General features: G+C 43.3%; 1 pseudogene; it reads left to right on the top strand.

The window, feature by feature from the left end:
- Positions 1 to 2776: 2776 nt before the first annotated feature.
- On the top strand, positions 2777 to 6013 carry LOC147902285 (uncharacterized; annotated as a pseudogene).
- The last annotated feature ends 226 nt before the right edge of the window (positions 6014 to 6239 follow it).

Genomic DNA, 6239 nt, shown 5'->3' with positions numbered 1-6239 from the left:
TGTCTCAATGTTTTGTTTTAGAAGAGCCTCTTTTTTTTCACGTTCTATCCAAAACTATATCACAAAACGAATTTGGGTAGTGCACGAGTCCAAAAGTAATGAAATAGGTGTTAGACTCCATAGCATGACAAAAGAAGAGACATAAAGAAGCTAAGGGTGTGCAATTAATAATTTTACAGGAAAAAAAAAGAGCCTAAGATCAAAAGACTGGTTTACCATGGATATAAATATTCTTTTCAAATGTCAACAAACATTGCAATCTTGACTGGATTGCAATAAACGACTTTGAGTCCACAATCCTACACAATACCAAGTGGAGTGCACCAAATAGGTTACACTCCTCATTTTCTAAAAATTAAATCACAGTGACATAGCCAGATCTCATGCATACGGCATACCAAAGGCTAATAATAAATTCATATCCATAAAAAAATTTGACATGCACAAAATACACACAACATACATTCTCTTTCTAACTATGAAACTAAACTAACATAGCCTAATACTAATCTAATATTAAGCACACAACAACATCGCTACACATATAGCCAAACACATGCATAGACACACTAACACGTGCATATACATAAGGACAAATAACGTGTAATTAGACACATAGCTGCACTCATAAAAACAACATATACACTTATTTATACCCTTATTTGTATATTTTAACTTGTAATCCTTCGCAGAAGGTCTTGGAGCATCTATTTCTTGGGGGTTAAATTGTCAAGCATCTTTAACATGATGTTAAGAGATTTAACATAAGAAGATCCCCATGAATCTCAATCGGAATGCACTCTTTCTTTCAAATCCTTAAGTCGTGTGTCTTAAACTATGGTAGTGTAAATAGTCCTTAGGGAAAGTTAGCACCTCAACGAGACTTTCATGGGGGGTTTAGGATAGAAATCTATTTGTGATTAATCATTACTCCCATCCTAGACCTAGTTGTCCGAAGAATAGCTACAGCTTTTTATTCCATCTTGGACCATGGCCTCAAGACCCTAGGAACTCCAATCCTTCTTTCGAGTGATTGAAAAAGCATGGAATGATGACTTTTGTCTACACATGAAACGAGGCCATGTGTCGTGCATAACTCATCCCTAGTTCTTTTAATTGTTGGAAAAAGAAGCTCCATCCATTCTAAATGTATTTTTATCATTATGAGATGAGAAGACTCTTACTAATTAACTAATTGAATTTGTATATGTTTTGGAAATGGGAGAAATTGGTTATGTCCATATTTAAATGTATTTTATTATTATTCTATTACGTGGAAGACCAACTAGTTTTTTGAGTCACATCGCCGGCCTCCCCTCCCTGGTTTTCTTCCTCTCCGTTCCGTGCCCTCTTCAACACCTTTGCTGGCAAGCATCATCCAAAACCTGCTCGCATCCAAGAGAATCCAACAATCCCAGACCCTGAAAGTAATTAACTTCAAAGATAGAAAATGCCAATCTACTTTCAGTTGATGTGCCTCCACAAGATGAGGAATCCTTTGAAGATTACTTTGAGAGGAGGAATTTCCTCGAGGGCTCTTTTCCTGCTACGAATGAGCGTGAAAGTTTCTTTGGTGGGTCTATCAAGTTTGCCTACCCACCATCTTCTAGTGTATAGTTAGCTGAAGAATATCTTATGAGTTTGAGTCTGGCTAGTTCACTCTTGGCAAGGCGAAGGTCAATCTGAGTTTGGGTGTCCATGCTGTGTGCTTGAGTTTCAAGAACATCGAGACTCTTTTGGATAGCATCTAGTCTCCCATGGCAAACTTTATCTCTAAGCTTTCTAGTTTGCTTTAGTATTTCCTGTGTTTTAAGAACATTCTATAGCCAAAAGTCCAAAGTTGATTCATCACTGAGTGTGGGGGCAGTCCACATCTCCTTCACTTTGTTTTGTATAGTTCCTAGCTATAAAAGACTGGGGTCAAGCCTTGCTTCTCTCCTTGACTCCCCTATCTACCTGTTGGACCATGTTAGGTCCCCTGCACAATTTTTCCAATTAGTGTTTGAAATTATCAGGATGGCAGTGTTCGGCGGTCTTGCCGCACTTGCAATTTTTGCAGCAGCAATTGAGACTACCTTCATCCATCAAGAGTTGATGCAGGTGCAATATAATGCAGTGATTAGCATTGGAGCGTTGGAAATCTTGCTGAAATCATCGTTAAAATCTTTTTTAGCAACATTATCGATGCTATTGGATTGGCTTTTGCTCGCCGGGATAGCAGGCAGGGGTGATCAAGTTGTTGTGTGGATTGCAGGTGGGAGCTGTAGCTGTATCTCCGACACTAAGATCCATGACGTCGTCCACAAGGTTTGCAAATTGGGTTGACCATCGCCATGAGGGGTTCACAGTCCGATCGGCAATTAAGCAATACCGATGATTTCCAGGTTCTCACAAATCAGACCAGGGATGCAGCAATTCTTTTGCAGTTCAAGCAACATGTGGACGATCCCCTAGGAGCCCTGCAAGGTTGGGGGACGTCCTATGGGAATTCGCCTTGCAACTGGACTGGCGTTTCTTGCAATATCATCAACTCGTGCGTCACAGCACTCACGCTTCCATAGCAACAGTTGCTTGGCACTATCCCCCCCATCCTAAGTACTTTGCCCTGCTTGTCCCTCTTGAATCTCTCTTCAAACAACTTCTCTGCATCCATTCCTCCCCAACTTGGGCAACTCCCTTCCTTGGAAGCCCTGGACCTTAGTGCTAACCAGCTACAAGGGCCGATTCCTCCTGCTTTGGCTTCCTCCTCCAACCTTACCTACTTAAATCTTTGCTCCAACCAGCTCAATGGCACAGTTCCTAGCGAGTTGGGTTCTCTAGTAAATTTGCAACACCTTTCTCTGTGTAGAAACTACTTGAATGGGAGCATCCCATCGTCTCTAATGGCTGCCCTTTCCAACCTCCAGTACCTAGATCTCAGCGCCAACAACTTAACTGGATCGATTCCTACCAACATTTCAGGCTTATTCAAGTCCCTTTCTTACCTAGACCTCAACCAGAACCAATTGACCGGCAGCATCCCCATTGTATTCGGCAACTTCTCGGCCTTGTATCACCTGAATCTTGCAAACAACTTTTTAACTGGATTTATCCCTTCTGAGCTAGGAAAAGTGGCATCCTTGGAATACCTGTGGCTCAATAATAACGCTTTGTCAGGTGAAATTCCTGCTGAGCTAGGACAACTTACGTCTCTGACGATCCTGCAACTTGGCGTCAACAATTTTTCTGGCAGCATTCCTCTTCAACTCGGCAACTGTACAAATCTGAGCTCTCTCGTATTCGTCTCCAATCTTGGCTTGATCGGTATAGTGCCTCCTGAGCTGGGAAATCTCGTTCAGCTGACAGTTCTCGATTTGTCCAACCTAAATATCTCAGGCAGTGTTCCTGCATCTATAGGGAATTGCAGTAAGCTTCAGTGGCTAATCTTCTCAGGAAATCTATACTTGACCGGGAAGATACCTCCTGAATACGGAAGGCTTCAACAACTCTTATATCTGGGGTTCCGAGGGATTTTTGGCATGACCGGCAGTATCCCAGCGGAACTAGGCAATTGTACAAACCTAGAAGAGTTGTTCCTTGATAGAAATAAACTCACGGGTGCAATACCTGGAGAGCTCTCTCTCCTTCAAAACATGAATTTCCTTTACTTGGCGGACAATAGGCTGAATGGCTCCATTCCCCCTTCCCTTGGAAACTGCTCCCAACTTATGCACCTTTACCTTGACACCAACAATCTATCAGGTTCAATTCCTCCTGCTCTAGGTCAACTAGGCAAACTCATTATCGTCCGCCTGTCGTACAATTCCCTACAAGGTAAAATACCCCTTGAGCTTGGCAACTTGAGTGCATCCGCGCTGGTGGATTTGCGTATTTCTTCCAACTCTCTAACCGGTAGCATTCCCTATACTCTGGGCAACCTGCTGCGTTTGGAAGGCTTATATTTGGACAATAACAAGCTAACTGGAAGCATTCCAGAACAGCTTGCGTCTTGCAGTGGGCTTACTTACCTGGGTCTTCAAGACAACACTCTAACGGGACCTATCCCGTCTCGGCTGACTGAACTGCAAGTTTTGAGTCAATTGTACTTGCAAGGAAACATGCTTTCTGGTATGATACCAGACTCTATGAGCAACTGTCAGGCGCTATACGATTTGGACCTCTCCCACAACAATTTCAGCGGTACAATACCTAGTTCTCTGTCCAAGATAAATCTGCAGGTAGGCCTGGACCTCTCCCATAACAATCTTTCAGGAACGATCCCTTCGAGTATAGGGCAACTTTCCCGTGTTCGAACGATCGACTTCTCTTCGAACATGTTGTCTGAAAGTATCCCTTCATCTATTGGTACAGGATGCACGGCACTCGAAAGGCTAGATCTCTCTATAAATCAGTTGGATGGATCGATTCCTGAGAGCCTTGGTCAACTAAAAAATCTTGCTTTTATAAATGTGTCTTATAACGCTGATCTGACAGGGCAGATACCTACCACGGGTGTCTTCGAAAATGTCACAAACGAATCGTTTCTTGGAGATGTGGCACTATGTGGGCGAGTCTTAAGCCCAGAATATTGTATGGCTGCACCCTCAGTTACCAAACACCACAAGGGCTTGAGTAAACTTGGGAAAATCAGTTTAGGTGCAGCGGGGATGCTTCTCGTACTATTAGCCTGTTTGATCAGTTGGTGGAGCTATCGACGGTTTCACCAAGTATTTGCACCTCAGCTTTCTAGTGGTACGAGTTTCACTGTCAAGGATTTTAAGCACTTCGACGAGCAAGATCTCCGTCTTGCAACAAACGACTTCAACCAGAAAACTTGATTGGAACCGCTGCGTTTAGCAGAGTGTATAAAGGTACTTTGAACAACGGCAATATTGTGGTCGTTGTGAAAAGGATAGACAAACAGAATGCAGCTATGGGGGGATCGAGCCTTCAGGAAGGAATTGGGAATACTGAGCAATTTAAGACATAGAAATTTGGTGGGGTTGAAAGGCTATTGCATCGGCTCACAAGTAAAAGCTGTGGTTCTTGAATACTTAGAGAATGGGAGTTTAGAAGCCCAACTCTACCGTGAGGGACAAAGAGGTTCATTTGACTGGAGAATGCGCTTTGATATTTCCATTGCTGTTGCACAAGCTTTGGTGTATTTGCACGAGGAGTGCCAAGAGCCCGTGGTGCATTGCGACATCAAACCGAGCAACATTCTGTTGGATGCAGACATGACTGCTCGTGTAGCAGACTTTGGCATTGCAAAACTGTTAGATCCGGTTGCCGTCAGTGCAACGAACTCCGGTACATTCAAGGGCACACTAGGCTATGCTGCGCCAGGTGAGTCTCTCCCTTCTTGCGGATGCTCAGAGTCTCAGACGTATACAAGTGGATCCTACAACTATTTCGTCGAATTTGGTAGTTGTTATCCTTTTGCCGATCTTGCTAATGAATTGTGATCATCTGAACATGTTGCCAGAGTACGCATTTCAAGCTACCTACACTACCAAAGGCGATGTTTACAGCTATGGTATAACACTATTAGAGATGCTCACAGGCAAGAGTTCGACCAGCGAGATGTTCAAAGCGGATACGATGGACCTGCGGTCGTGGGTGCTGTCCACGTTCTCGACACGGGAAGCATTGGATGCAACGCTCCGATCGGAAGGTGACAAAGAAACGCACCTGCGAGACGAGATGATGCAGGTGATGGAATTGGGCGTTGCGTGCATGAGGAGAAAGCCGCAAGATTGGCCTTGTATGAGGGACGTAGTGACACATCTTAATCACATCAAGCTTGGAAACGTGCATCAGCAACTCCACAGTACTCAAGCATCTCTCATACAAAAGCAGCTCTATGATGACGATGCCACCATTGATCACATCAAGCTTGGAAACGTGCATCAGCAACTCCACAGTCAAGCATCTCTCATACAAAAGCAGCTCTACGATGATGATGCCACCACTGATCAAGAGCTTCCTTTTAAAAACCTCTAAACCTTTTGTAAATATAACAAGTGGGGCAATATTATGCAGACCTCCAGCTTGGCCAATCTAGTTACTGTTTATGCATGTGTATATAATGGTGATCAGTACAACAAGCATAATTGGAGAACTTGAAGTTTTTGGCTTTCAACTCTTTAGTTTTTGAACCCCATTTGAGGGTTGTTTGGATAATATTTCCACCTTAGGAGACACATTCAGAATCTTTGAAAGATTCAGCACAAAAAGAGGCTCTAAGTCTAAAGAAATTA

Source organism: Dipteris shenzhenensis, chromosome 4 (assembly GCF_047967505.1).
Source record: "Dipteris shenzhenensis isolate YYH24624 ecotype China chromosome 4, Dip_SZ_1.0, whole genome shotgun sequence".
In the NCBI taxonomy this organism is placed as follows: domain Eukaryota; kingdom Viridiplantae; phylum Streptophyta; class Polypodiopsida; order Gleicheniales; family Dipteridaceae; genus Dipteris; species Dipteris shenzhenensis.
Note: the sequence above shows the minus strand (reverse complement) of the source record. Positions and strands in the feature narration are given on the sequence as shown.